Genomic DNA, 19,768 nt, shown 5'->3' with positions numbered 1-19,768 from the left:
GAGTTGAACTCTTCACTGAATTACCAAGGAAGTCCCTCAAGAAACTTTTGTTTCACTTATGTGGAAGTGTGTGTGTGTGTGTGTGTGTGTGTCTGTCTGTCTGTCTATCTATCTGTGTTGCCATTTAACATGCATCAACTACTATGGAGCTTGAAAGTGCGAAAGCCACTGTCCTTTACCACATTATACTATCTCTCTATTTCTGTGGGGCTCACTGAGCTGGAAATTTTCCTGGACACCCCAGGATCGGAACTGCACATTAGATTCCAGATCTTAATGCCTGTTTGAGTACAGTGACTTAAAATGTACTGAATAAAAAATGCTTTAGTCATGGGTCTAGAGAATGCCATCAACTATGAAACAATTGGCTAGGCTGTTCTTTGAACTTCTCTGGGCAGTCAAGCTTGCCAAACAGCTTTCAAAGTCCAGATTTCCCTTTGCTAAGGTTGATAAATGTGATATAAAGGTCATGGTGATTGATTATTAATTTTTTGCCAACTGGCAGAAGCAGGAAGAACAAGTTTGTCTTGTAGCAGAGCCGGATGGTGTGCCTGACCACGTACATGGCAGGGTGGCCACCCCAGAGCTCTGGTTCTAGGCTTGGCTTGGATGGGGAAAGTGGGGTGTTCAGAAATGCTCTACATTTACCCCCAAAGTCAGTGCAGCTAAAGGAAGGGCAGAGAACACATCACATGCTCAGTAACAACAAATGAGACCTAGCCAAGTGGTCAGGCAAGGCTTTCGGTCAAATCTGCAGGAACCTGGGGCAAGCCTGGCTGCCAGAATTCACTGGAGGCCATGAGTGGAAGGCAGAGAGCCCCAGTCCCCAAAATACGGTGGTGATGAATTCTGGAAGGCAATGCAGAGGTGAGAGCAAAACACCCATCTTCCCAGGAAAATCTTGGGAGCCCTGCCTCATGGTACCAGCTGAAGATTCTATTTGCCAGTACAAATGATTTAAGATTGGTTCCATGTTTAGAAAATAATGAGGATATGTGGGTAATCTAGTGGAATGATTAAGGAAAAAGGAAGGTGACCTCGGCTCATCAAGGATAGCTCATTAGGATAGAGATATAGTGAGTTAAGAATTCATAGGGTCTTTAGCGTTGTTCCAGGGAAGAGCCATGCTTTCTGGTAGACGTGACATTCTGGTCACCCAAAGGTGTGCTGCGGGGTGGGGAGTGGGTGCTCACCAGCATGGTCAAGATCTGGCGGGAGGGTCCTCCGATCTCTCCTGATTCCAGTCACTCCACTGCCTTCTGACTGTTACTCCAGGAAGGAGATAAGGATCGCAGACAACCTTTTCTCACACTGGCTTGTTTTCTCATCATTTGCCTGTTCTGCACCCAAACTGAGTCCACTGGCTTGAGACTAAATCAACTTCATGTGAATCTGGGGTCTGAGAGCCATTACCTCATTCCCCCTCCCACCGTGAAGTGTTGACTGTCCAAGCTCCTGGCTGATCAATTTGAGAGTCACATGGGGCTCAGGGCCCACTGGGACTCAGCCTGAAGCGGGCAGTCAGATCTCACAGACTTAGGAGTGCCACTCCCCTGCCTCAATCAGAGGCTGAGCTGAGTCCCAGGGTGTGTGTGTTGGGGGCGGGGGGCGTAGGGGGGTGCAGGCAGTACACACTGATTCCTGAGAGTAGCAAGCTTGAACTGTTGGTGAGACTTTCAGGTCCAGCAACAAAGGGGTGTCCACATGGGGGGGTTGAGAGCAACCTTTGACTCTGGGTAGCAGAGCAGAAGTGGAAGGAAGATGGGGTGGGATGGAGTCAGTTTTGTCCTCTGTTTCTGTGTGGCCCGCTAATCCTAGAAAGTTACATGAGAGAGAAGTCTTGGGCTCTGTCTGCAAGGGAAGCTCTGCTCAATTTCAGCTGTGATGAGTTTCTCCCTCATGCAGGCTTCTCTGTCTGATGTCCAGGGTGGGGTGGGTGGCTCCTATGAGACCCAGTGTGGGGTGATGTGGGGAGATCCTTGACTCATAGCGCACAAGTATTCAATGTTTTAAACCTTATCATATTCCCCCAATGCTTTTGAATAAACCTTACACTGTAATTGTTTCAAGGATGCACCATTTTTTTCCCCCCAAAGCAGATGCTAATTAATCAACAGTATGCTGATGAAGCATCTGCAGGAGAAGCACTGGGCTGAACGCTGTAGGAGATTAAAGATTTACAGCGTAAACTTAGTCCTTGCACTCAAGGAATTTACAGCCTAGCTGCAGAGATTGGACATGTCAATGAAACAGAAAACAACAGTTTAAAAAAGTGCTCAGCTAAGTGTTATTTATCTGTACCTCCTTCCCACCCTTCCCATTGCATCTCCCCCAGAGGGAGGCTCTCCCCATTCCAGGTGGTGGAACCTTGGAGACCCAAGGCAGGTGATAGGCATCTTCCCTCCGTGCCCCACTCCCTTCTTACATCATGGGACTTAGTCCCCATCTTCTCACTGGGCTCAGTGCTGAGGATAGGGGTTTGTGTGGAGATAATTCCAGAAAATGGATCAGGCAAAGGGGATCCTGCTCAGAGGTGAAAATAGATTTAATTCTTCTCTCATCTTCTGTTAAAATTGGATGGGTTTGGCTGCTTGAATGGTCAGAGGGAAGATAAAAGGCCATTAGGAGACCCGGGTGTGGACTTCTTGGGTGCTCCTCTGGTTGTTTTGTCATGTTCTCTCACTGTGCTTTTTATTCTTTTTTTTTTTTGAATTTAGGTATAGGCTTCATGATGTTTACATTTTAAAATATTTCTTTATTTATTTGACTGCACTGGGTCTTCATTGTAGCATCTCTCGTTGTGGCATGTGGGCTCCAGAGTGCAGGGGCTCAACTGACCTGGGGCATGTGGGATCTCAGTGCCCTGACCAGATATCAAATCCGTGTCCCCTGCGTTGCAAGGCAAATCCTTAACTACTGGAAGTCCCCTGTAACCATATTCTTAAACACATCCCTCCGCAACTCGCAGTAACGTTTGTGGTGGAATCATTGTATTTTGGCTGCACCCTGTGGCTTGTGGAATCTTAGTTCTATGCCAGGGATTGAACTCAGGAACCCAGCAGTGAGTGCTGAGTCTTAACCACTGGACGGCCAGGGAATTCCCCTGGATGGGATCATTCACATATAACCCTGTGAACCAGACGAATCCAAGAGAGAGACGAAAGCATTACTGGGACCAGCTTTTGTTATTGGGTCAGCCTTTCTCAACAGGAGTTCCTAGAGAGAATGAAAGTCTATAGAACATTATTGGAGTGATTATTTTCTCTGGTCTCCCAAGGATGGCACATAGCTAGTACCATTCTGGAAGCATAAAAGATACAAGATAATTCATTGCATATAATAGATGCCTTAGGGCTTAGTTCTCTCATGGAACCCAGATTGAGAAGGGCTGCTCCAGGCCTATGTCCCAGTGACTCAAGCAACACCTGAGCTCCCTCCTTTTCTTGGCTGCCTCAGATGCCATAACCGACCCATAATGGCTCCCAGAGTCATGAGTTTTGGTGTTGTAGCCTAAGTATAATTGAAGTTTAAGGAGAGACAGGCGGGTGGTAGTATGCTGAGTCATAACATTTTTAGATATGCTTTCTAGTGTGGGCTTCTCAGGTGGCTCAAATGGTAAAGAACCTGCCTGCCAGTGTAGGAGACATAAGAGACATGGGTTCAATCCCTGGGTTGAGACGAACCCCTGGAGGAGAGCACAGAAACCCACTCCAGTATTCTTGCCTGGAGAATCCCATGGAGAGAGGAGCCTGGCGGGCTACAGTCCATGGGGTTGCAAAGAGCTGGACACGACTGAAGTGACTTAGCATGAGTGCAAGTTCCAGTATTGACCTAAGGTAGGCAGTGAGCTGGAGGAGGACACAGATCCTCCTACTTTGCTCTCTCCCTCCTTCCATATGGGGAGCCCCTGCAAGGCACAGTGGCTCTGAATGGCTGTGCATTTCAGTGATGATTTTCCTCTACAGTGTGGAATTAGAAACCTCCATTTAAAAACACACTTTAGATCTGGTCAACAGTGATTTAAGTGGCACAAATGAAGAGAGTTTGCTTCCCACATCTGATGCATTAATCCAGACCTCATGATTTGGCAAGAGAAGTCAAAAATCAAAGTGTTGAGTAACTCTAGAATTCTTCAGGGTGGAGGAGTATATAGAGAGGATAAGAATGTCCCAAGCCCATCAAGGCACAGGTGGACACCTGTTAGGACAAAAGAGCACAGCAATCAACTGGACTGCTGGGGGCAGTGATGGGGTGGGAGGAGGCTCAGGAAATACTGAAATGTTAGCGTTTAAATCTTTGGGAAGGCATTTTCTCTAAGTTGGGCTTGGCCTGGACATTGCCTGACTTTGGTGTTTTGGTGGTTGCCAGGGGGAGGATACATTCCTCCACGATTCTAGTTTCTCCCTTGCCTGGACCAGGCAGAACTGAATTTTCCTGGACCCCTGTAGGGTGTCAGAATTACTCCATCTCTGCTTCTTTGCCACTACTATGCACTGAATCCTCCTTGAAACCCTTGATGTCCCTCTTTGGTGAGGGACCCTTTTCTTCCCTGCTGGATCCAGGAAGGGTGAGAGGTAGCATTAAAACTTGCTGTGCTGCAAATATCTCTCTTGGGACTGTGTCATTGTTTAAGGACCCATTGACTTAGGGTTTCTAGTGTCGCCTATGGAACTATAAAATTTATTCTTATTCTAGGTTAGGTCTCTCTGATATATGTTCTTATATACTTCTCTTTTGAAATGTTTATCATGCTACTGATTGTTTCATGTTGGTTTTCCCCAATAGACTGTGAGCTCCATGCTATCTGGAATGGAGCCGGTCTTGCCCACTGCAATATCCTTATTACCAAGTATAGCAGAATCATCCCGGGCATTTCAAAGAGGGAATTTCAAAGAGGGAATTTGAAACAGGGAACTGATTACACAGGACATGCACAGAGACGAGAAGCTGAATGCTACTACCACAAAGGCTTGAAGCACACAGGAGAGGGATGGTGTCACCAGAATCAGAGGCTGAGGCTGTCCCATGGTTGGGACTGGCAAGGACCCTGGAGGGAGGGGCTGGCTGATGGGGAACTGGAACCAGTATGGGAAAATGATGCTCAAAACAGAGAGAGATGGTCAGCAAAAAGAATCTGACTTCTCCTTACTTCTCAATCTCCAGTCTCTTGCTAGTGCCTCCCATTGGCCCTTCTTACTGGAAAATAGTTGGCAAAGATAAGCAGGAAACAGTTTTTAAGAGAAGGATGAGAAAGAAGCCTGAGAGCAAACAGGCAATGACTGATGCAGCATGAGCTAATGAATATTTGTAGCTTACATGAATACGCAAATAGATATGCATTAAGCACTGGCTGAACAATAATTTAAAGTTGTCACAACTCTCCCATTCAGAGCCTGTCAAAACAATTTCACCCCTCAGTTTTCTGCTACTAGTTGCCACAGATATCTTCTTGAGACGTGGGTTTGGACAATGCAAATTAAGAGTACTTGAAATTCAGAGGAGAGACAAGAGCTCTGAGGCTGGAGGCTTTGCCTGAAACACTTGAATTAAAATTTTTTTTCTTCTGCTGGGAGAACTCAAAATACTAGTAAAGATGTAGGTCATTTAACAGTACCCAGTTTGAAATCCATCCTTGAGTTTTCTTAAGACTCATATCTAACAGCTGCGGGATAATGTGCCTCAAAATGACACAAGGCACCGTTTTCAAAGCAAAGACCTACCCTGTCCCTTAGGTAGGCCCTTGGTTATTCAGGTCACTGGAGCTTTTTTAAAAATACAGAGAAGGCTGCAGTTCCACAGTGTGTCCACCAGAGGGCTGCAGGGCCTCCCCTTGCAGAGTCCAGACTGGGCTGAGACTTGGTGGCCCATCCAGGCCTTGGCTGCCTGTGGGGTCTATTCTAGGGTACCTCCTGTGTTGAGGTAGATCTGGGGGTGCAGAGGCTGCCCTGATTCCAGAGGGAGGAATTTCCTTTTCAGTTCTCTTATTTCCCCCTTTCACTGGTTCGTGTTACATTTAATAACAGTTGATTTTAAAAATTTACAAGTGGGGAAATCAAAATAGGCCTCTGTGTGTGTGTGTGTGAGCACATATGCACAGACACGTGTACATTTTGAAGGTGGGGTATCAGGAAGTGGGGATAATTCTGGTCACCAATTCATATGAACCTGTAGCTTAAGTATTATTTAATGTAGAAATTCAGAGCTGGAAAATGACCTTGGAAATAATTTAGTACTCCTTCATTTATAGCTAAGGAAATCAGTGCAACCTTTGCTACTTGCAAGATGCCTGGAAGGTTCAGAAACTTTAGGAATGAGGTTAATTAGTAGAGTTATTAAGGGGTTTGTGGCAAGATTTTATTTCAACATTCTACCCTTGCACTCCCTTTCCTAGGCTCAGCCTGAGTCTTGACAGCAGAACCAAAAAGCATTTTCCAGTTTTCTATTGAAAATGCTTGGCTCTCTGGTTTTAATCCCATCCTTTGTTGTTGAAGTTTTCCAGACTGTTGAACCAGAAGGAAGAAAGATCTGACATGGTAGGAAAATCATCCAGGAAGATGGTTGAGTAAGCAGAAACCCAATCAAACTCTTAATCACAGATTCTATCAAAATCAATCAGAAATTTTACTAAAGAATTTTCAGCAGTAGGGCAGAGATCAGTCACTAAGATAACTTAAGGGAGCATGTATTAAACAGGAAAAATTAATGTGGGCTCCCTGAAAAAGATTTTATCACTCCAAAAAGACCAAAGAGTGTACAGAAAACCGTATTTTAATTAATCCTGAAAAAGAGTAACCGTGGGGAACCACACAGAGAATTCAGAAACTGGTTGGAGCCTCTTTTCAAAGAAATGAAATGGACTGTACTTCCTCTCAAGTGAGTGAAGGTCAGAATGAAAAAGAATGAAAGTAACAATCATTGTGAAAGACAGACTAAAAATATTGTTTCAGCTGCACACAGCAGAAATGGCACTTAAATAAGAAGACAACCTGAGCAATATATCCAGAATTTTAAGAAACTGAGAAATGAAACATTTCAAGAAGGCAGATCTGGGGAATAAAGTTCAGTATTGCAATTTCTGAATACTTAGTTCTCTTGAATAAGCAATCAAAATCAAAGGCAAGAAATCAATAATTAAAGAAGCAATAATACATTTTTCCAGAACCAATAAGAGATTAGATTTGAAATAGAGAGGAGTCATATGGGCTAATAGAACGTGTATGAACATTTGAAGAGTGACTTCTGTTTATAAAACAGTTCTGTGCAATGACCAGACGGTTTTTATTCCTCATTTTGTTAATTACATTCATACGTCTTTCCTTTTGATCTTCCCAATAACTATATGAGGTGGACAGATATCATTAATCTCTCATTTTACTGATAGAAAATAACCTCTGAGAGGCTAAATAACTTACTAGGGATAAACTAGTTCTATCCCTAGTAAGTTAGAATTAGTGAGTGAAGAGTCCAAGGTTAAGTCCAGGTCTTGCTCTCCAAAGTGGGAGGGTCTTACACATTTTTTTTTAAAATAAATGCTTTATTATTATTTTTTTTTTAACATAGAGGAAGCTTGGTGGCAGATCTGTAGCCACTTGATGTTTTTATAACTAAGAATTATAGTTCAGGCTCTCTTTGCTGTAGAATGTAAAGGTGCACTAACACACGTATATGTAATTGTTAGGAAAATTAAGCTTAGTCACTAAAAGAAGACTCGCCATCTGAACTTTCTTCTGTGTTTTTTTCACCTTCACCATCAGGCACTGGATCATTTGGCCTCTCAGGAAAATCTGGGTCTAGTCCTTCCAATACCATTTTGTTTCTTATCGCCATCACTGGAGCGCCCACTTGAACCATTTTGAGATATCTGACATATCCTGGATCCTTGGCTACAGTTAAGAGATTTTCTGGTGTTACTTCACTTTGCTGTGGTCCAGAGTCCTGCAAACTGTTCCACTGTGATTGCTCTCAAGTGGCTTCAGAATGTGTTCCATTTGTGATCCTAGTGACATTTACAGGAGATGCTTCAATGTGACATCATGTAGGCCGGGATAGATGATAACGTTGCATCTAAAATATTGAGAGTTGTTTCAATCTGCTGGATACGAAGAGAAAGGTCTGCTAATTTCTTCTCACAAACTAGAAAAGCAGTTGAGGAACTGTACAGTGTGCAGCGCAAACTCGCTTAGAAATGCCACCGTTCTTTTCTGTTGAATAGCTGGCACCTTAGTCTATGCCTGAGCCCATGAGAGGAAGCCCATCCTCATCCATCTCCTCAGCAGGCGCGGGACCCAGGGCTCACCCCCAAACCCCTCCCCAGCCCGGCCCGCCCAACCCGGTAATAGTGTCCCAACGCCTCTCCTAGTCCCCTCTTACACACATTTTAAACAATAAGGAAAATACACGTTTGATAACGAGCAGGAAGAGAAGGTACTTTTAAAAGAATGAAAATTAGAAAGATTATCGTCTTTTCTAGTAACAAAAAAAAAGAGCTTGGTGGATGTGGAGCTCTAACATCAAGAATGAGAGAGAGAGACAGAGACAGTTCGTTCTTGACCTTGCCAAACTGCCCTTCATGTGGGATGCAACAGACTCATAAGTTCTATAAGGTCTTAGAAATCCAACCAGTCACCTTATTCCAACTAGCCAGGGGACGGCTTCTAACGTAAGTCTGCCTTAAACACAGAGACCTGATATAGTTGCAGCTGAGGCACCTCTTGTACATTGACACACCATCATTGCCTGAAACTAAAAACCTGCTTAAAAAAATAAAGTCTACTAATTACTCCCATCTCTCCCCAGCAACAGTAGACTTGTGTATGTTGTGTAGGTATGTATGTGCAGCCATGTACTGCTGTGTGTTGTGGAGACAAGCAGCACTGTCTGGTGAGTGACTCTGACACTGGGCTCCTGTCTCTCTAAGTTGCCTGGCAGTGAGCCAGCTCTAAGACTCAATGTCCCCCCTGAAGTTTCCAGGGTCTGGAAACTGAGGCATCAGAGAATCCCCCTCGACAGTGGGCGCCTACGATGAGAACTGCTTGGTGTGCATGTGAAAGTTGCTCAGTTATGTCCAACTCTTTTCAACCCCATGGACTGTGGCCCGCCAGGCTCTTCTGTCCATGGAATTCCCCAGGCAAGAATATTGGAGTGGGTAGCCATTCCCTTCTCCAGGGGATCTTCCCAACCCAGTGATCAAACCCCGGATCTCCTGCATTATAGGCAGATTCTTTATCTGAGCCACCAGGGAGGGAAGGCCTTGGTGTGCATAAAGAAAATGTTTGGTGTGCATAAATAAAATGTTTAATCCCTCATGTGAGGACGCTTTTATACACATCTCATAAAACAGAGGGATACCAGGGGTGGGTCAAGCCCTCTGGGGGTCTTCTCAGCACATGTCTTTCACTGGGCCCCAGCACATCTCTCTACAGGACATGGGAGGGACCCCGGGCCCCGCTGACCCTGCTCCTGTGAGTCCCACTCACACCAAGGGACACCAGCTGGTGTGTATCCTGAGCCCTTCACAGAGCAGCTGTGCTGTCTTGGTTCAGATCCTGAAGAAATAAACGATTTCTGTAGCTAAGAGGACAAACCCTGTCCTGTGACTTGAAGAGAGGAAGTCCATTTCAGCTAGCAGAAGAGAATTTTCTGTTTCATCTCATAACACATGTGTTATCCCACTATCAGAATGAACAAAGCCCTGGAGTTAAATCTAAAGCAGAACAAGGATATTCTGAAGACCCTGTATAATAAGTGAAATGAAATATTAAGTGAAGTTAGTCAGACAAAGACAAATATATGATATCACTTATATGTGGAATCTAAAAAATGATGTAAATGGACTTGTTAACAAAACAGAAATAGACTCACAGACATAGAAAACAAACATGGTTACCAAAGGGGATAGCAGGCAGGGAAGAGAGAAATTAGGAGTTTGGGATGACATATATACACTACTATATATAAGCTAGATAAAAACAAGGACCTAGTGTATAGCACAGGAAGTATACTCAATATGTAGTAATAACCAATAGTGGAAAAGAAGCTGTATATATATATCTGAGCCATTTTCTGTATACCCAAAACTAACACATTGTAAATTAACTATAGCTAAATTAAAAAATGGTTAAAAACTAAAGCAGCACAAGGATCTTTTGAAGACCTATATAATAAGTTTCGGCCATATCACCCCATTCACAGAATCTAAAGACGACTATTTACTTTTCTTACTATTTTCAAGGGGAAGGTTTTTTTTGGATCTCTTTCTCTTCAGATCTCCTGAATAATGCGGGTATATTTTCTTTCTAATGGCATGAAGAGGGCCCCGCTTCTGCTGACTTTATTGATCAGGTTTGAGCTAATGGTAGATGTTTGTTTGAAGTAGATTTTTGTATGTGTGCGTTTGAGGTAAAATTCATGCCAAGAGACAGGTGAAATAGTCCTCTGGGTTCTAGCTGTGACCAAGAAGGTTTTATCTTTTTTTCATTCCCCTTTCTTTTCTTTGGGAATGAAAATAACACTTAAATATCTTAGTTGGCTTTGTAGTTGGTCCAATTATTGGAGATCAAAAACATCTCATCAATTACATTACTGGGTTTAATATGACTACATTTATACAACTACAAGGACCAGTTATATTTAAAAAGATACTTATTTTTGATGAAAACCATAAAAGCTTATTAAAGCACTCTGATTTTCTTTTTTCTGGTAACTACTACCTGAAAATACCTCTGAATACTCTAAGGGAAAATATTTTGGAAAAATCATGTGAGAAGGTATAGAAATCACATACAAACAAAAAGAGCCAAAATATGTATGTGTGTGTATATTTGTGTATCTATATATAGATAATACGCACACAGGTAGGGGCTTCCCTGGTGACCCAGATGGTAAAGAATCTGCCTGCAATGAGGGAAACCCTGGTTCTTTCCCTGGGTTGGAAAGATCCCCTGGAGAAGGGAAATGGCTACCTACTCCAGTACAGGACTTGATTGTGAAGGGTTTGCTGGTATATTCAAGCCATTTCATAAGAGCTTGGTATTATTCTGTGCAATGGGCTTCCCAGGTGGCACCAGTGGTAAAGAATCCACCTGCCAATGCAGGAGACACAGAGTTGTGGGTTCCATTCCTGGGTTGGGAAGATCCCCTAGAGCAGGAAATGGCAACCTACTCCAGTATTCTTGCCTGGAAAATTCCATGGACAGGGGAGCCTGGCGGGCTACAGTCTGTGGGGCCACAAAGAGTCAGACATGACTGAGCACACACGTACTGAGGCCTATGTGAGATCTTTCACCTCTTATACGCACATATATAACTATATATATGTATATATATATATCGACACGAATTTGAGCAAGCTCTAGGAGTTGGTGATGGACAGGGAAGCCTGGCGTGCTGCAGTCCATGGGGTCACAAAGAGGTGGACACGACTGACTGACTGAACTGAACTGACATATATTATATGCCATATACTTTCTTCCTTCTACTCCTCCAAAATAGAGAATGTTATCCTTGTCTTATATACGCAGGAACAATTAGTAATGACATATTTCTAATGATTCCCTGGAAGTCTTGATAAAGTTGACTAAGATTTGTTGTTCAGTTGCTAAATCATGTCCTACTCTGCAACCCTATGTACTGCAGAAGGCCAGGCTCCTCTGTCCTTCACTATCTCCCAAAGTTTGCTCAGGTTCATGTCCAGGTGATGCTTTCTAACCATCTCATCCTCTGCTGCCTCCTTCTCCATTTGCTTTCAGTCTTTCCCAGCTGAAAGCCTAGCTTGAAGGATTTTGAGCATACCCTTACTAGCATAGGAAATGAGCACAATTGCATGGTAGTTTGAGCATTCTTTGGCATTTCCCTTCTTTGGGATTAGAATGAAAACTGACCTTTTCCAGTCTTGTGGCCACTGCTGAGTTTTCTAAATTTCCTGACATGTTGAATGCAGCACTCTAACGGCATCATCTTTTAGGATTTTAAATAGCTCAGCTGGAAAGGGTAGGAACCTGTAATTAAGCTTTGTCTTGGCGGCATGAAGTAAAGAAGGTGACACAGGAAGCTGAGGGCAGGATCCACCAGCTCTTCTCTACCCTGTGGTTCTATGTGATTCTTGCAAAGCCAGCCTTAGGCGGATGGGTGTAGTGACAGCGATGCTGAACCTCGAGAGGAATCAGAATGAGGCCCAGAGACTGAGCCATCAGGAGCTCTGCGGCCAGGGGCACAAGGACAATGCCAGTCCACCCTTTCCTCTTAACAACTTCTAAACATTAAAAAATTTAGTTTTTCTGTGTTTTTCTGGGAGGAATGATTAGAATGTCCAGGATGGTAAGGCAAAGAGGAAAATGTAAAAGGGCATTTAATATAATGGGAGGCAGAAAAAACACATAATTCCTCTGTGGCCAGGTGGAGTTCTTCCAGCTCGATCTATGATAAAGGTGATGGACAATTGAGGATTTTCCTCCTGGACAATTATTATTATGTTACTGGGATCAGAAGCATTGACGCTGTGGATATCTTAGAAGAGAGCTGTTCTTTTGAATCATTTGTAATGGGTTTTTATCTCTAGTTATGAAAAACTTGATAACCAAATTTATAATACAAATAATTAAAAGGGCCTAAAAACTTAAAAACATTATTTATTTGGCTGCACTGGGTCTTAGTTGTGGCCTCAGGAACTTTAGTTATGGCACGTGAACACTTGGTTGTGGCAGGTGGGATCTAGTTTCCTGACCAGGGATCCAACCTGGGCCCTCTGCATTGGGAGCACAGAATCTTAGCCACTGGTCCACCAGGGAAGTCCATAAAAGGTCTAAAGAACTTTAATGGCAGAATTTGTTAAATCATGTAATACCAGTATCTTGGATTTCCCTGGCTCCGCACTTGCAATGCAGAGGGCATGGGTTTGGTCCCTGATCAGGGAACTGAGACCCACATGCCATGCAACACAGTCAAAAAAAAAAAAAAAGGGCCTTTCCAATTCAGTGCCTAGCTTGGGCATATTGAATGTGTAACCTGTGATCTGTCTGGACTGAAATAGGCCGTGTTAAGACAGTATTCCGGAAGACACTTATTTGTCCTGCCCACTATTAACCTGAAATTTTACTATAGTCATTTCTAGAAGATATTCAATAAAATTTTAGATTGATTGCAAGCATAGTTCAATATTTATTAATTTGCAGGGAAATCAAGAGTGTGCTGGTTCAGAAAGGGTATGAAAATGGAGGGGTTTTAGAGTTGGCAAACAATGCTTATGTAAGCAACTAGTTTAAACAACTATGAAAGGTTGAAGTTTCATTTCAAAGGTCACCGAAATATCCAGCCCACATTGTTTGTTGGGAAGAAAGTCCACACAGCATGGCTGGAGATGACAGACATGCAGACCCCCAGGCCCAGTGAAAGTAACACATCTCAGAAGCAAATATCAGGGGCTGCAGTATAGCCAGTAATGGAAAAGCAAGATTTCACTCCCAAGTTACATTAGGGCTAATAATCAGAGGCATGAATGGCACTGAGGCTTCAGGGGGGCCACCAGGTAACCAGGTTTGAATTTTGAGCTGCCCAAAGCAAGTGGTTTTTCTCCAATGCAGACAAATATGTCCATTTCTTTGGAGAAGGCAATGGCACCCCACTCCAGTACTCTTGCCTGGAAAATCCCATGGATGGAGGAGCCTGGAGGGCTGCAGTCCATGGGGTCGCTGAGGGTCGGACACGACTGAGCGACTTTACTTTCACTTTTCACTTTCATGTATTGGAGAAGGAAATGGCAACCCACTCCAGTGTTCTTGCCTGGAGAATCCCAGGGACGGGGGAGCCTGTTGGGCTGCCGTCTATTGGGTCGCACAGAGTCGGACATGACTGAAGTGACTTAGCATTAGCATTAGCATGTCCATTTCTTAGTTTGGGTACAATTTTTAAAAAACTCCTTTTGACAAAAGGTTTTTTGACTTGAAATTTATTGAGAATGACTAAAGAACCCATCTGCCAATGCAGGAGACATAAGAGACGCAGGTTCCATCCCTGGGCTGGGAAGATCTCCTAGAGGAGGCTATGGCAACCCACTCCAGTATTCTCGCCTGGAGAATCCCATGGACAGAGGAGCCTGGCGGGCTACAGTCTGTGGGGTCACAAAGAGTTGGACATGACTGAAGCGACTTAGCACACAAGCATGCAAAACAAAAGAGCCTGGGATTCTGTTTCAACCTACACTGGTCTGACGCCACCTGGTGAACTGCAATCCAATTCTGGCACTAACCCCCTGGAGTTCGTGCAGACCCCACCCAGTGGGAACTCAGTTCTCCGGAAGACTGCTCTCACTTCAGTTGCAAGGTACACTTTGGGGGTTCCTAAGTCACCCACACTTTTGACCAGCTGGCTACGAATCCAGGAGGTTCCCACACTCTCCTCAGTTTTGGTAACTCTCTAGAATGACTCATGGAACTCAGGAAAGCACTATATGATTACAATTTTATTATAAAGGATACAGATCAGGAGCAGCCAGATGACAAGATACATGGGGTGAGGTTCAGGAGGGTCCTGAACACAGAGTTTCTCTGCTGTGTCCAGGGAACCAGATGCCTCACCCTTCTGGCACACTGATGTGTTCACCAACCAGGATGCTCCCCTGAGCTCCAGGGTTCAGTTTTTATTGGGGCTTCATTGCATGGATATGATTGATTAAATCGTTGACCAGGTGATTAAATGCAGTTGCCAGTCCCGGTCTCCCCATGGTGGGAGTAGGACTAGACTGGTCACACATCATTTAAAGTTCTGATCGGGTGGTTGGTGTTTCCAGTGGCCAGTCCATCCTGAAGCGTGGCTCAGACGGTAAAGCGTCTGTCTGCAATGCAGGAGACCCGGCTTCGATCCCTGGGTTGGGAAGATCCCCTGGAGAAGGAAACGGCAGCCCACTCCAGTATTCTTGTCTGGAAAATCCCATGGACGGCAGACCCTGGTAGGCTACAGTCCATGGGGTTGCAAAGAGTTGGACACGACTGAGCGACTTCACTTTACTTCAAGTCATCTTATTATTATTTTTGACCTCATCACACAGCATATGGAATCTTAGTTTCCTGACCAGGGATCAAACCTGTGCCCCCTGCATTGGAAGCACAGAGTCCTAGCCACTGGACAACCAAGGAAGTCCCTGAGTCAGGAAAGCACAGTTTTATTATAGTTATTTATTACAGTTTTATTATAAAGGATACAGGTCGGGAGCAGATCGGGATACAGATCTTATTAATATAAACTTAAGTATGGCCCAGGGGCTCAGGAATAACAAATATACTTCTATCACTTGGGGAATTCCAAGAGTTTTAAAAGCTCTGTGACATGAATCAGGGACAAAGACCAGACACATTCTTTATTATACCATAGCATAGGAACACATGTAATGTGAACATGTTTTGACATAACAAACTTCAAATGTTATATAGGGGATTCTGATACATTTCTCAAAATGGAACCAGGATGATCTTTTCAAGCCAGTATGTAGTTATGTCAGCCCCTGCTTGAAATCCTTCAGGGCCCTCTTGATGATCTTAGAATAAAGAGTAAAATGCTTAACCAGGTCTCCGAGGTCCTGTGTGGTGTGGCCCCTGTCCTTGTGACCACCCTCAGCTACCATACCCCACCTCCCTTGCTCCTAGGACCTGACATTTTAGTTTCCTGAATGTAGATTGATTGCTATGTTCCGATCATTCTGCTGGAAAGCTGTAAGAAATAGAAAATTAAGTAAAATTTCCCTGAGCACACACAGCTAGTTAGTAAAACAGTGGAATTAGAACACCAAACTCCTGACCTCAGAGTTAACGATCCTTTCTAGTCTACCTCCAAATTGGCTCACATTTGTGAGCAAATGAATAGAAAATTTGTGTTGACTGTCTTTCCACCTATCAAAGTATGTGGAAGCACAGCAAACGTTTTCCTATTAGTTTTACCTCATTAGATTCTTGGACTGCAGGAATGGGAAGAAGCAATTAATAGCAATACACTCAACTTTTCTTAACTTTCCCCTTCAGAGGTTCTGAGCAAAGAGACAAAAACCCAGCTCACCCAAAGGCTCCAATTAAAGGAAACTTGACTGTATACCCAGATGTTAAAATTGCTGACAATCACCCAAAGTTTCTCCCTTCCATGTCCTCTTTGTGAAAAATGGCTGCTGAAGTCATCTGTACTAGATACTGATGTGTTTATACCCTCAGTTTTTATTAAAATCAATGAGAAAAAGACCTTGGTTTACCCACCTAAAATAAGAAAGGGTTCTCAAACTATCTTATTATGAAGGACTTGTTTGTGGATACCCAAAAGATTCCACAAAAGAATTAAGTACAGATAGAATTTAGGGAAGATGGAAGATCAAGTTTAGGGTTGTATGTAATTAAAAAACAAATGCATACAGAGAAAGTTTCCAGCTTTCCTAGTAGATCAAAGAGATGACTGAGTTCTCAGTCATCTTGTTCTTTCACCAACAGTCCTCATGTTGAAAAGAGTAAAATGGAGATGATTAACCCCAAAATAGGCAGGTCATCTGCCCAAGAGGAAGAATCATCATCTGCTAGGAAGACCTGTCCTAAATCTTTTGCATCTCCTCTAAGGTCTAAAGACGTTTGTCTTTTCCATCGGACTTCTGCGGTGTCCTCACTCAAGCCTTCCTGACACAGACACTTGCTTCCTGATTCCACATTCACACAAATCGACTGGTACTGTGTTTCATGACTTGGAAGAATTTTTCTCTTTTTAATGAGGATGCACTCAGGATAAGATCTGCAACAGCAGCAGTTTTAGAATTAATCATTCCGCTTGTTCGTGTTTAAAGCTCAAGTTAATAACTCCTTCAAAATAAATCTCAAAACCAAGTGGACCAACTGTAATCAAAATTCTGGTGCACAGCCCTGTGCCCCACAAACCATTGCCTTCCCAGGTGTGCTCCTGAATCGCTATGGATTGTTTTCTCAATTTGTTCACATCATTAATAGAGACAGGTGCAAAAAGCAGCTCAGCTCTTTTCCTCCATTGGCTCCTGCTCTGGGTGTCTTCTTTTTGCTCTTCCAGACTCACTTTCCACCCATCCACTCCCAGACAGACAGGCTGGCCCATATGGATATCATGAACATACTATTATGGGTTCTGGCTTCTGGTTGGGTTCGGCTGCTGTTGGCATCAGCAGGACATGGAGATGGAGGGCGCAGAGGGAGGTGGAGATATTTATTACACCCACATGTTCCCTTCCAACTCAAGACAGATGCCTGCATTCCACTTCCCATGGGTGGCTCTTTCCTTGTAGCTACTCTCTGGGTGTTCCAAATCTCCCTTTCTGAGACTCTTCAAGCCAGAAGTATCCATTGTTCAGTTCAGTTCAGTTCAGTCGCTCAGTCATGTCCAACTCTTTGCAACCCCATGAATCGCAGCACGCCAGGCCTCCCTGTCCATCACCAACTCCCAGGGTTCACTCAGACTCACGTCCATCGAGTCAGTGATGCCATCCAGCCATCTCATCCTCTGTCATCCCCTTCTCCTCCTGCCCCCAATCCCTCCCAGCATCAGAGTCTTTTCCAATGAGTCAACTCTTCGCATGAGGTGGCCAAAGTACTGGAGTTTCAGCTTTAGCATCATTCCTTCTAAAGAAATCCCAGGGCTGATCTCCTTCAGAATGGACTGATTGGATCTCCTTGCAGTCCAAGGGACTCTCAAGAGTCTTCTCCAACACCACAGTTCAAAAGCATCAATTCTTTGGCGCTCAGCCTTCTTCACAGTCCAACTCATCCATTGTTGGATCCTGCAAAATTAAAAAATGTCAAATTCAAATCCCCAAAGTCTTCCAAACCAGAAGTTATCCAATGATGATCTCCTCCAAAAGTAAGTCACACACAAAAAAGACAAAAACGAGCCGTGAATCTAGATTAGAGATAGCTAGTGGTTGAACCTTGGGTGTCTCTCTCAATGCCTTTGGGGTCCACAGAGGGGTTCTTAACCTGTAAAATGAATAGAATAAGTCACATTTACTTTCCTTTATAGGAAGAGAAGGAGAGAAGGTCCTATTTGTTCCTCCTTGATGCCCTGATGGGCAAGGTTTTATCCATGTGGGACAGAGCCTGGGGGCTCTGGGGCCTGACGAGGTGGAAGTGTTATGCTTGTGTGGACATAGCTGAAGTTCCCTCCCTCGCCTGAAGGGGTCAGCAAAGGCCCAGGAAGGGTGGCGACACCTTGCCTCCCAGGAGGGAGAAAACTCCAAGGAGGCCCTCAGTTCCCAGGGGATAGCCCCTAACGACCCGCTTTGTGCTTTCTCTGCCGGGGCAGGGACGGATTCTCCCACAGGGCTCCCCTAACTGCTCGGAGATGCTGGCGCTGGCCCTAGCTGTTGAAGAATGAGAGGTCTATGTGGAACACAGGAATGGGAGTGGACCTGCGGGTCCAGATTGAGGAGGGCCACCAGGGTGTAGAATCCCCCAGCTCGGCCCTCTTGGACACTTTCCCTGGGTTGTCTGCACCCCATCCAAAGTCTGTAATCAAGCCATCAAAACTAATAGGATGATTTCTGCATTAAATGAAATTATGGATGAAGAATGGGGATGGAGGAAACAGACTAATGGTTCTAATGTTTTTTCCCAACCTTTCATTTCTCAGTAAAGTGCAGTCATCTGATTCCTCGTTTGTGTGCTAGGAAAATGATGGCTCCTCTGAGAAGCTCTTAGCTATCCTCATTTTCTTCCTTGCTCCCTTGGGTCTCCTGGGTGGGTTCAGGCAGGAGAAACCATGACAGAGGTGGGTGGTAAGTCCCAGTCTGTCCCTCAGGTGAGCTTCTGGTTTCCTACCGGTTTCATTGCTTGCCATATGTGTAGTAGTCAAAAATATTTAATTTTTAATTACAAGAGTGTGACAAGAATGCAATCTTATTATTAAAAAACAGAGAAGACAAAAACTTCATTTTACCTGATTCCTCCGGTCTACTCCCTTTCTCAGAAGTATCTATCATTGTTGATTTGGGAAATATCCTTCTCTATATATGTTGCGGTTTATAAATATGTCCACAGTTATTTGATACTACTTCTTCAAAAGGTGAAGCCTAATTCTCCTCACCGTAAGTGTAGGAGGTACTTAGTGACTTGCTTTTTGAAGTATAGAATGTGGCAGAAGTAGTGATTTGTGGTGTCTGAGATTGGGATTGGAATGATGTTGAGTTTTCCCCCTCATTCTGGGACCACCTGCTCTGGGGAAAGCCAGCTACCATGTTGCGAGGTAGACCTAAGGAGAGGCCCATATTGTGGGTAACTGAGGCCTCCTGCCAACAGCCGTATGATTGAGCCATAAAGAAATTATTGTAATGGATTCTGAGACTGGTGAAGGCACAGGCTGCATGATGTCAAGGTTCTGTGTTCCTGGAAATGAGCAGAGGACAGAGCACATAATCCCCAGGGACATTTTTCTATTGACAAAGAGTACCTCAGAGTTTATATAGTAGGTATGACTAGTCCCAGAGCTTGGGTTATGTGGTAGTTGCTTACCTTTGCTGCCAAAATTACCCTTCAGGATAAGAACACTTATTATCTCAACTTCTGCGAATGCGGCTGGCAGAAAGTCCTCAGCAATCAACACCCTTCAGGGATTTCTGAAGAGAGCCAAAGAGGACCCCCCTTCCGGCAACCCACGTCCAGTGGTCGGTGAATGAATGGTATGGAGCCCAGGCCTCTCACTCCAGCTCAGGGGAGTTCTGAAGAGTCATCCCATCCTCAGCTCCCTGCAGGACTAACTGAGATGTTCCATTGAGACTGCCTTCAGCTAG

The 19,768-nt window shown here is 44.1% G+C and overlaps 1 pseudogene; it reads right to left on the bottom strand.

Moving 5' to 3' along the window:
* Nucleotides 1-7,689: 7,689 nt before the first annotated feature.
* LOC102393960 lies at nt 7,690-8,265 on the bottom strand (annotated as a pseudogene).
* Between the last annotated feature and the right edge of the window lie 11,503 nt (nt 8,266-19,768).

This window comes from Bubalus bubalis, chromosome 11, assembly GCF_019923935.1.
Source record: "Bubalus bubalis isolate 160015118507 breed Murrah chromosome 11, NDDB_SH_1, whole genome shotgun sequence".
NCBI lineage: Eukaryota > Metazoa > Chordata > Mammalia > Artiodactyla > Bovidae > Bubalus > Bubalus bubalis.
Note: the sequence above shows the minus strand (reverse complement) of the source record. Positions and strands in the feature narration are given on the sequence as shown.